Source organism: Bufo bufo, chromosome 5 (genome assembly GCF_905171765.1).
Source record: "Bufo bufo chromosome 5, aBufBuf1.1, whole genome shotgun sequence".
NCBI lineage: Eukaryota > Metazoa > Chordata > Amphibia > Anura > Bufonidae > Bufo > Bufo bufo.
In genome coordinates, this window is record NC_053393.1 from 294,397,236 (window position 1) to 294,408,138 (window position 10,903).

The window sequence follows — 10,903 nt, forward strand, 5'->3', positions numbered from 1 at the left end:
ATCTCCAGCTGTGGATCATTGAAGTGCTGATATTGAATTGCTCACTTTTTTTAAGCTGCCCCGAGCGTTTTTATATCACTTTTTTCTGGGGTGATCTGCGGCCATTTTGTGGCTTGTGGTGCGCCAGCACAAGCTACCACCAAGTGCATTTAACCATCAATAGTGTGGTTATTTTTTGCTATATCCTACATCAGGTGCAGGCTGAGCCTATGTCACCCAAGTGCATTTAACCATCAATAGTGTGGTTATTTTTTGGCCATATACTACATCAGGGGCAAGTTGAGCCTATCACCCAGCGCCTAAAAAATAGGCCTGACATTTCTATTCCTCCAAATCAGTACTGTTTTAGCTGGTCAAGTTATATTTAGGGACCGTAAAAGCACAGTTTTTGTTCTGGGTTGAAAAACTATTCCCAAATTTGCCATTCTCAAAATTAGTAGTTTCTGCTATATCAGGCCTACTTTAAATCTATCCAAAAAAGGATATCTTAGATTGAAGGTGCTGACAGTGTCATTCTGAAAAACTTAACACACACGCTACAGTGCAGATACAAGTCTAATTCTGTGATTAAAGGTATATCTGTCACACAGCGCGTAAAAAATAGGCCTCACATTTATATTCAACCAAATCTGTCATTACTTGTGTGCCTGTATTAGTGTAATACGGTACCTAAATAGATAGCCAGACAGTGTTAGGTGTCTGTAAAAAAAGGCCTGATGTTTAATTCAATACATTGGCCCGAATAATATTTTTCTTATTGTGGTGAACGGTATGAGGAAAACAACTAGTAAGGGGCGCGGACGTGGACATGGTCATGGTGGTGTTAGTGGACCCTCTGGTGCTGGGAGAGGACGTGGCCGTTCTGCCACAGCCACACGTCCTAGTGTACCAACTACCTCAGGTCCCAGAAGCCGCCAGAATTTACAGGGATATTTGGTGGGGCCCAATGCCATTCTAAAGATGGTAAGGCCTGAGCAGGTACAGGCATTAGTCAATTGGGTGGCCGACAGTGCATCCAGCACGTTCACATTATCTCCCACCCAGTCTTCTGCAGAAAGCGCACAGATGGCACATGAAAACCAAGCCCATCAGTCTGTCACATCACCCCCATGCATATCAGGGAAACTGTCTGAGCCTCAAGTTATGCAGCAGTCTCTTATGCTGTTTGAAGACTCTGCTGGCAGGGTTTCCCAAGGGCATCCACCTAGCCCTTCCCCAGGGGTGGAAGAGATAGAATGCACTAACGCACAACCACTTATGTTTCCTGATGATGAGGACATGGGAATACCACCTCAGCACGTCTCTGATGATGACGAAACACAGGTGCCAACTGCTGCGTCTTTCTGCAGTGTGCAGACTGAACAGGAGGTCAGGGATCAAGACTGGGTGGAAGACGATGCAGGGGACGATGAGGTCCTAGACCCCACATGGAATGAAGGTCGTGCCACTGACTTTCACAGTTCGGAGGAAGAGGCAGTGGTGAGACCAAGCCAACAGCGTAGCAAAAGACAAAGAGGGAGCAGTGGGCAAAATCAGAACACCCGCCGCCAAGAGACTCCGCCTGCTACTGACCGCCGCCATCTGGGACCGAGCACCCCAAAGGCAGCTTCAAGGAGTTCCCTGGCATGGCACTTCTTTAAACAATGTGCTGACGACAAGACCCGAGTGGTTTGCACGCTGTGCCATCAGAGCCTGAAGCGAGGCATTAACGTTCTGAACCTTAGCACAACCTGCATGACCAGGCACCTGCATGCAAAGCATGAACTGCAGTGGAGTAAACACCTTAAGAACAAAGAAGTCACTCAGGCTCCCCCTGCTACCTCTTCTGCTGCTGCCGCCTCGGCCTCTTCTGCTGCTGCCGCCGCCTCGGCCTCTTCCTCCGCCTCTGGAGGAACGTTGGCACCTGCCGCCCAGCAAACATGGGATGTACCACCAACACCACCACCTGCGTCACCAAGCATCTCAACCATGTCACACGGCAGCGTTCAGCTCTCCATCTCACAAACATTTGAGAGAAACCGTAAATTCCCACCTAGCCACCCTCGATCCCTAGCCCTGAATGCCAGCATTTCTAAACTACTGGCCTATGAAATGCTGTCATTTAGGCTGGTGGACACAGACAGCTTCAAACAGCTCATGTCGCTTGCTGTCCCACAGTATGTTGTTCCCAGCCGGCACTACTTCTCCAAGAGTGCCGTGCCTTCCCTGCACAACCAAGTGTCCGATAAAATCAAGTGTGCACTGCGCAACGCCATCTGTGGCAAGGTCCACCTAACCACAGATACGTGGACCAGTAAGCACGGCCAGGGACGCTATATCTCCCTAACTGCACACTGGGTAAATGTAGTGGCGGCTGGGCCCCAGGCGGAGAGCTGTTTGGCGCACGTCCTTCCACCGCCAAGGATCGCAGGGCAACATTCTTTGCCTCCTGTCTCCTCCTCCTCCTACTCAGCTTCCTCCTCCTCTTCTTCCACCTGCTTATCCAGTCAGCCACACACCTTCACCACCAACTTCAGCACAGCCCGGGGTAAACGTCAGCAGGCCGTTCTGAAACTCATATGTTTGGGGGACAGGCCCCACACCGCACAGGAGTTGTGGCGGGGTATAGAACAACAGACCGACGAGTGGTTGCTGCCGGTGAGCCTCAAGCCCGGCCTGGTGGTGTGCGATAATGGGCGAAATCTCGTTGCAGCTCTGGGACTAGCCGGTTTGACGCAAATCCCTTGCCTGGCGCATGTGCTGAATTTGGTGGTGCAGAAGTTCATTCGCAACTACCCCGACATGTCAGAGCTGCTGCATAAAGTGCGGGCCGTCTGTTCGCGCTTCCGGCGTTCACACCCTGCTGCTGCACGCCTGTCTGCGCTACAGCGTAACTTCGGCCTTCCCGCTCACCGCCTCATATGCGATGTGCCCACCAGGTGGAACTCCACCTTGCACATGCTGGACAGACTGTGCGAGCAGCAGCAGGCCATAGTGGAGTTTCAGCTGCAGCACGCACGGGTCAGTCGCACTGCGGAACAGCACCACTTCACCACCAATGACTGGGCCTCCATGCGAGACCTGTGTGCCCTGTTGCGCTGTTTCGAGTACTCCTCCAACATGGCCAGTGGCGATGACGCCATTATCAGCGTTACAATACCACTTCTATGTCTCCTTGAGAAAACACTTAGGGCGATGATGGAAGAGGAGGTGGCCCAGGAGGAAGAGGAGGAAGAGGGGTCATTTTTAGCCCTTTCAGGCCAGTCTCTTCGAAGTGACTCAGAGGGAGGTTTTTTGCAACACCAGAGGCCAGGTACAAATGTGGCCAGACAGGGCCCACTACTGGAGGACGAGGAGGACGAGGATGAGGAGGAGGTGGAGGAGGATGAGGATGAAGCATGTTCACAGCGGGGTGGCACCCAAAGCAGCTCGGGCCCATCACTGGTGCGTGGCTGGGGTGAAACACAGGACGATGACGATACGCCTCCCACAGAGGACAGCTTGTCCTTACCTCTGGGCAGCCTGGCACACATGAGCGACTACATGCTGCAGTGCCTGCGCAACGACAGCAGAGTTGCCCACATTTTAACGTGTGCAGACTACTGGGTTGCCACCCTGCTGGATCCCCGGTACAAAGACAATGTGCCCACCTTACTTCCTACACTGGAGCGTAATAGGAAGATGCGCGAGTACAAGCGCACGTTGGTAGACGCGCTACTGAGAGCATTCCCAAATGTCACAGGGGAACCAGTGGAAGCCCAAGGCGAAGGCAGAGGAGGAGCAAGAGGTCGCCAACGCAGCTGTGTCACGGCCAGCTCCTCTGAGGGCAGGGTTAGCATGGCAGAGATGTGGAAAAGTTTTGTCACCACGCCACAGCTAACTGCACCACCACCTGATACGGAACGTGTTAGCAGGAGGCAACATTTCACTAACATGGTGGAACAGTACCTGTGCACACCCCTCCACGTACTGACTGATGGTTCGGCCCCATTCAACTTCTGGGTCTCCAAATTGTCCACGTGGCCAGAGCTAGCCTTTTATGCCTTGGAGGTGCTGGCCTGCCCGGCGGCCAGCGTTTTGTCTGAACGTGTATTCAGTACGGCAGGGGGCGTCATTACAGACAAACGCAGCCGCCTGTCTACAGCCAATGTGGACAAGCTGACGTTCATAAAAATGAACCAGGCATGGATCCCACAGGACCTGTCCATCCAATGTGCAGATTAGACATTAACTACCTCCCCTTAACAATATATTATTGTACTCCAGGGCACTTCCTCATTCAATCCTATTTTTATTTTCATTTTACCATTATATTGCGGGGCAACCCAAAGTTGAATGAACCTCTCCTCTGTCTGGGTGCCGGGGCCTAAATGTGTGACAGTGGCCTGTTCCAGTGGTGGGTGACGTGAAGCCTGATTCTCTGCTATGACATGAAGACTGATTCTCTGCTGACATGAAGCCTGAATCTCTGTTATGGGACCTCTCTCCTCTGCCTGGGTGCCTGGGCCTAAATATGTGACATTGGCCTGTTCCAGTGGTGGGTGAAGTGAAGCCTGATTCTCTGCTATGACATGAAGACTGATTCTGTGCTGACATGAAGCCAGATTCTCTGTTACGGGACCTCTCTCCTCTGTCTGGGTGCCGGGGCCTAAATATGTGACAGTGGCCTGTTCCAGTGGTGGGTGACGTGAAGCCTGATTCTCTGCTATGACATGAAGACTGATTCTGTGCTGACATGAAGCCAGATTCTCTGTTACGGGACCTCTCTCCTCTGTCTGGGTGCCTGGGCCTAAATATGTGACAGTGGCCTGTTCCAGTGGTGGGTGACGTGAAGCCTGATTCTCTGCTATGACATGAAGACTGATTCTGTGCTGACATGAAGCCAGATTCTCTGTTACGGGACTCCTCTCCTCTGTCTGGGTGCCGGGGCCTAAATATGTGACAGTGGCCTGTTCCAGTGGTGGGTGACGTGAAGCCTGATTCTCTGCTATGACATGAAGACTGATTCTGTGCTGACATGAAGCCAGATTCTCTGTTACGGGACCTCTCTCCTCTGCCTGGGTGTCGGGGCCTAAATATATGACAATGGACTGTTACAGTGGTGGGTGACGTGAAGCCAGATTCTCTGCTATGGCATGAAGACTGATTCTCTGCTGACGTGAAGCCAGATTCTCTGCTATAAGACCTCTCTCCAATTGATATTGGTTTATTTTTATATATTTTATTTTTATTTTAATTCATTTCCCTATCCACATTTGTTTGCAGGGGATTTACCTACATGTTGCTGCCTTTTGCAGCCCTCTAGCTCTTTCCTGGGCTGTTTTACAGCCTTTTTAGTGCCGAAAAATTCGGCTCCCCATTGAATTCAATGGGGTTCGGGTTCGGGACGAAGTTCGGGTCGGGTTCGGATCCCGAACCCGAACATTTCCGGGAAGTTCAGCCGAAATTCTCGAACTCGAACATCCAGGTGTTCGCTCAACTCTTATCATAAGTCAGCCGGTTTCTGGTGCCTCCCCTGTCTTGGGGCCTTGTGACAGTATTAAAGTCCCCACCAAAAACCACCTGCCGGCTTGTAAAAAGGAAAGGCTTAATCCTCATAAAGAGACATTTCCTGTCCAACCTGGACTGGGGCCCGTAGATATTAATCAGGCGCAGTTCCTGTCCCTTCATGAGGACATCCAAGATCAAACACCTCCCCATTTCTAATTCAATTACTCGTCGGCATTCTACCGGTGCGGTAAAAAGGACAGCCACTCCGCTATACGGCTCAGCCGCAAGAGACCAGTAGGAGGGCCCTGGTCTCCACTCCCTCTTGGCTTTATAAATCGCTGCCAAATCTGGCAGCCTGGTCTCTTGCAAAAACAAAATATCAGCTTCAACACAGCTGAGAAAATCGAAGGCTGTGAAACGAGCCGCATCCGACTTAATGCTGGCGACATTAATGGTCGCCAGAGTCAGCAGAGCGGGTACCGCCATAAAGAGTAGTTAAATTAGACGGCCTTCTTCCCATCCTTCTCCCCCCTCCCGGGGCTGCCTTCTAGAGCAGCACGACCTCTCTTGAGGGAGATAGTGGTATCCATCTCTGCCACCACCTCCCTTTGCGCACCACTCCTGGCTTTCTCAGTCTCAGGGCCCGGTTTTGCCACCCCTCCTGAGGACCTTGCATCCCCACCAGAGGGGGGCGCGGGGCCCCCTGAAGGCCCTCCCTCCTTCGCCCCCGGCCCCTCACCTTCAACCTCCTCCTCAGCAGAGGAGGCAGAGGTCTCATCCAAGATGAGGTACCGGTTGGAGAGCTCCAGAGGGGAGCCGGTTACACCTTCCTTGGCAACTTTGGTCGGGCTAGATCTTTTTTTTTTTGTACGCCGTTTCCGTCTACTTTGGGACTCTGCCCCACTACCCTCTGCAGAACTTTCGTAGTGCGAGGACAGAGTCTCTTCGGCCCGATCCAGTCTCTCAATCTCCTCCTCCAGCTCGCTGCCCCCTAGGGTCTCGGATTCAGGAGGGGCAGTCGTTTGGGAAGGAGCGGGCATCACCCCAGGACGGGGTTCCTCCCCCTCCCTTTCCGCCTGACGCCTCTCTCTCCGCCTCTGCCGGGACGGGTTGTTCCGGTTCCTCACGGACCCCTTAACTCCACTGCCTTTGCCAGTACCCGCCTCAGCCGAAGGGACCTCCCGGCCCGCTCCTGCATGAGCTCGGGCCGCATTGGCCTCAGAGAGAGGACAGCGACTGAAGGGGTGCCCGAGCTCCCCACACAGGTTGCATCTAATCTCCTCACAAGATGCAGCAAGATGACCTGTCCCCCCACACAACGCGCACTTCTGCACTTGGCAGCTGGCGCTGAAGTGTGTGGGGCTGCCGCACTTGTGACAGAGCTTAGGCTGCCCCCTGTAGAAAACCAAGATCCTGTCTCGGCCGATAAAGGCAGATGATGGAATGTGGGAAACTGTACTACCCAGACGCTTAAGCTTGATATTAAACGTCCAGGCACCCGACCAAATGCCAAACTCGTCCAGGTTTTTAGCTGGTATTCCCTGGACCTCTCCGTACCTTCCCAGCCAGGTCATGATGTCAATACAAGAGATCGACTCGTTACGGGTCAGCACGGTCACTCTCTTGACCTCACTCTGGCGGGTTATCGCTTTTGCAACGAAACCACGCCAGTCCGGCATGTTCTTCACCAGCTCATATCCGGACCAGAAGAGCTCAAGCCCCTCCGGCCGGACAAAGCTGATGTCAAACTCCTTGGAGCCAAAAGGATGGATCAAGGCAAAGATGTCGGTTGCCTTGAAACCCATCCCAAGCAGGAGCTCCACTACCCTCTTTCTAGTAGGGCAAGCTTCATCGCTACTCCACTTGAGACAGACCACATTCCGTCTGGCTCCAGGGCCGGTTGTGGGTGAAGACCAGGTGGTCTCGCCCCCGTTCTGCTCTCGGAAGGTCCGAACGCCATGTCTGTTGAACCAGAATGAACATTCCACCTTCTCTCCCTCTATGGAAAATGAGCTCTCCCCCTTTTTGAGGGCCTCCAGCAGTCGCCGCTGCAAGTCACCATTACCAGACCCTGAGAGCAAGGAAGCCAAAGAAGTCAGCCCCTCCCCCCCTACAGCCGCAGCCACACTGGCATAACTTCTGCCAGGCGCCACGGACGCAGGAGGGGCAGCAGAACCGGCTTCCCCCCCCCTACCTGTCACAAGTGTCGCACCAGATCCCCCCGAGGGGGGCACGCAGGGAGGGCCCGCCACTTTTCCAGCGGCAAGACCAACCCCCGCATCCACCCCCCCACCAGGACCCCGAACGACCCCTGAATTTTCACCTGCCTCCAAACACACAGCTGGGCCAGCTGGGGCAATGACATTAACATTTCTCTTTTTATACACATCCGCCTCCGCCTCAGTGGTCCCTACCACCAGATCCTCGGCTTCATAGGCGTTTTCATGGTGGACCGCGACCTCTGTCACTATCCTCCCCATCCCCCCCCTTCTGAGGAGGACAGAGAGGACGCGGCGACGTCCATCGCCCTGTACACCCTATGTACTGTCCTTGCAACTTCTTTTGCTTTATTTATTTTAATGTCCACACAACGTCCTTCTGCATTGCTTGTATCCATAACAACTTCACTGGGGCTCCCTCTCCCCAGAGGATTTGGCTAGAGCAGGCGCCCTGTGGCACTACTGCCCCCAGCCATGCCAGCCGAACACATGGTGACGGATGCATGGACCCCGCCCCCCCCGCCCACAGACACGCCTCCAGGTACACCCAGAGGCGCGATCGCAGATGATCCCCCCGCCCCGGCCCCGCCCCCCTCCACCGCCGACGCACTAACGCCGGCGGAGGGGGCGGCGGGAGACACAGGCGCACGGGGCCCAACGGGGGCAGAGGAAGCAAGGACCACACCACCATCCAAGGCAGGAGGGGCGGCGACCAAATCATCACACTGCCGCACCCCCACCAAACATTTATCTAGCATCCCGGTGGAGGCAGCGGCGGTGGGCGGGGCCACACGCAATGCAGCCACGCCCCCCCCCTCCTCTCGCTATCGGCACCAGCTTGTGCGGCATTTCAGCCACTCCCACCTTGCCGCCCCTGCTACTGCAAACAGGGTCGGTGTCCGACGCCATTTTTTTCTCACGGATTAAATTACTTTTTGCTACATTCTCTCTATTCTCCCCACTTCCACGATCTGGTTCCACTGTAGAAACCAGGCTAGGGGGGATAGTGGGGTTAGCCCCCTGAGCCGACTTTGCAGCCGGTCCAGAGGGCAGTGGATAGGACACATACACCCAGTTCACTTCTTTGCTTGCCTCTTTTTGTTTCTTCTTTGCTTCTTTTTGTTTCTGTCTCTTTTTCTTTTTTGCAGGTTCATCCTCCAACAATTCGTCCCCGAAAACAAGCCCGTCTACATGAGCCCGGGGGGACTCTAGGGAACGTATCTGTTCCATCAACTGTCCCCCTACCCCACTGCTCTCGCTGCCCTCCTCCTCATCTGAGCTAGTGGGGGGGAGACGGACCTGCTCGGGCCGGATCCCAGAATCCGCTGGCCCCGCAGACTGTCCCCCCAGGCTCACTATGGTCTCATCCTCATCTGAAGAAACCTTTTTCAGGTTCATCTCTGCAAATCTCTTTTCATTCCTTAATTTTTCCTCAAATGGGCCACTATTTCTCAGTATGTCAGCACTCTTATCCTCCATCTCTTTTATGTCAACCTTCAGGGTCCTTATTTTCGCCGCTATTTCAGGCCTTTTCGCGTTAGAGGCCTTGTTAGCTTTTTGCCTTTCCTCCTTTATATCATGCTGGAGTTTTTTTAAGGCCTTACCAGCCTCTTCGTACTCCCAGAGGTGGGCTGCAATACGGGAGCTATACTGAACCACCGACTCCCTGGGCCTCATAGTACCCCAGTCGGCCTCCACCAAACCCGACCCACCTCCAGGAGCACCCCGCATACCTTGAGGAGGGTTATCGTCCACCCTCCTGGACTTGCCGGCGATGTTCACGGCTTCGCCCCTGGGGGCCACAGGGGACACTTCCACATGACCCCTGCTTGATCTTCTGACCCCCGGAGCGGAAGATGGAGCAGAGGCCGGTAGTTCACCTCCCCTACTCCCCGCCGGCCTACCCCGGGAAGCAGGATCCTGGGCCTTGCCTGAGCGCATGGCCCAGGCCCTTACCAGCTCCCTAGGGAGAGGCAGGGCCTGGGCTGGGGAGAAAGGTGGAAAATCTCCCCACTAGCCTGGTCCCTCCCAGGGGATTAAGGTGATGAAAAATCTCCCTGGGGCCTTAACGAGGTGGAAGTTCTCAGGAGCTGCTTCACACACACCTTTCCACTTCAGCTGCAGGAAACAGACACGCCCATGCCTGATTCTCTGCTATGGGACCTCTCTCCTCTGTCTGGGTGCTGGGGCCTAAATATCTGACAGTGGCCTGTTCCAGTGGTGGGTGACATGAAGCCTGATTCTCTGCTATGACATGAAGCCTGATTCTCTGCTATGGGACCTCTCTCCTCTGTCTGGGTGCCGGGGCCTAAATATCTGACAGTGGCCTGTTCCAGTGGTGGGTGACATGAATCCTGATTCTCTGCTATGGGACCTCTCTCCTCTGTCTGGGTGCCGGGGCCTAAATATCTGACAGTGGCCTGTTCCAGTGGTGGGTGACATGAAGCCTGATTCTCTGCTATGACATGAAGCCTGATTCTCTGCTATGACATGAAGCCTGATTCTCTGCTATGGGACCTCTCTCCTCTGTCTGGGTGCCGGGGCCTAAATATCTGACAGTGGCCTGTTCCAGTGGTGGGTGACATGAAGCCTAATTCTCTGCTATGGGACCTCTCTCCTCTGTCTGGGTGTCGGGGCCTAAATATCTGACAGTGGCCTGTTAAAGTGGTGGGTGACATGAATCCTGATTCTCTGCTATGGGACCTCTCTCCTCTGTCTGGGTGCCGGGGCCTAAATATCTGACAGTGGCCTGTTCCAGTGGTGGGTGACATGAAGCCTGATTCTCTGCTATGACTTGAAGCCTGATTCTCTGCTATGGGACCTCTCTCCTCTGTCTGGGTGCCTGGGGCCTAAATATCGTAAACTGGCCTGTTCCAATGGTGTGTGACATGAAGCCTGATTCTCTGCTATGGGACCTCTATCCTCTGTCTGGATGCCTGGGCCTAAATATCTGACAGTGGCCTGTTCCAGTGGTGGGTGACATGAAGCCTGATTCTCTGCTATGGGGACCTCTCTCCTCTGTCTGGGTGTCGGGGCCTAAATATCTGACAGTGGCCTGTTCCAGTGGTGGGTGACATGAAGCCTGATTCTCTGCTATGGGACCTCTCTCCTCTGTCTGGGTGTCGGGGCCTAAATATCTGACAGTGGCCTGTTCCAGTGGTGGGTGACATGAAGCCTGATTCTCTGCTATGGTACCTCTCTCCTCTGTCTGGGTG